This window comes from Cynoglossus semilaevis, chromosome 4, assembly GCF_000523025.1.
Source record: "Cynoglossus semilaevis isolate Cse_v1.0 chromosome 4, Cse_v1.0, whole genome shotgun sequence".
Lineage (NCBI taxonomy): Eukaryota > Metazoa > Chordata > Actinopteri > Pleuronectiformes > Cynoglossidae > Cynoglossus > Cynoglossus semilaevis.
The window spans coordinates 15,805,377-15,806,461 of NC_024310.1; positions in this window are offsets into that span (position 1 = coordinate 15,805,377).

The window sequence follows — 1,085 nt, forward strand, 5'->3', positions numbered from 1 at the left end:
TATTGTGTTCATTGTGGAAGTATTCTACAACTTTGTAAGGATTGTGATTGTTTTTAATTTATTTTCAGCTACATTTTACTACTTTTTTAGCTAAATTAAAAAAAGAAACGTATATAAAAAAACTGAAGTAAAAAACAGTAAGAAAGTTTTAAATAAATAAAATAAAAAATAAAAATAAATTAATTGTATTGCAAATAAGCAGAAATATATCAGGATAAAGCAAACAGGTAGGTAGGAACAGAAATATGTATTGATTCATTTTAAGTTGGAAGCTAGACCGAAATGAACGATTTTAAATAGTTCTACAGCAAATAAATCAAAGGAACGCTATATCAACCTGGCAGTCATTTTACTTAATATCCCTTTTTAGTAAGTAATTGTGCGTAAACATTCTATTGTCTGAAAAAAAGCCAATAATACTTGGCAAAACCTGGTTTCATTTAAATCAAAGATTTAATTTCCCTTCCTTGCTCATTTAGTGTACTCGCCCCCAGGGAACGAAAAATCAGAAAGCACTTTGTTTAAACACTCGCTTTGTAGTAAAAAAAAAAGGTTTGTCAGTAAAGTCACTAAAACGTTGATACGTCTGAAAAAGTGGCATGAATTTTTATCGTTATTTTATTTTTTTAAATTCGCTTTTCTTCTATCGAATGATATCTGTTTTATTCATGTTCCACAAGGGCAGTTTAGCGAGGGCACACATTTTATGGTGAAATCTTGTCTGGTAATGCGGTCGGTTGTTCGGTTTAGCTCCACCAACAGCGAGGTCCGACCAAAACGTCGATGAGTGAAGTTACACTTTTAAGCCACAAGAGGGGGATAACCTATTGGCTTAAATATTCAGCCACACATGGAGCAGACAACCCTTTGGAGGGAACTTGTTTGTATATGCAGTTGCACGTTTGAGCCACCGGAGGGCGAATCGTGCAGACCCCCTAATGGCCGGACCTCGTTGTTGGCGGAGCTAAACCTAAACCAAAAAATAAAAAGTCCCCGAAATGCCTTAAAATGCAAGTTTATGCCACAAAACATCCTGAGAAGTGAATAATTTGTGCAACCTCGAAAAAGTATTTTATATGAATATT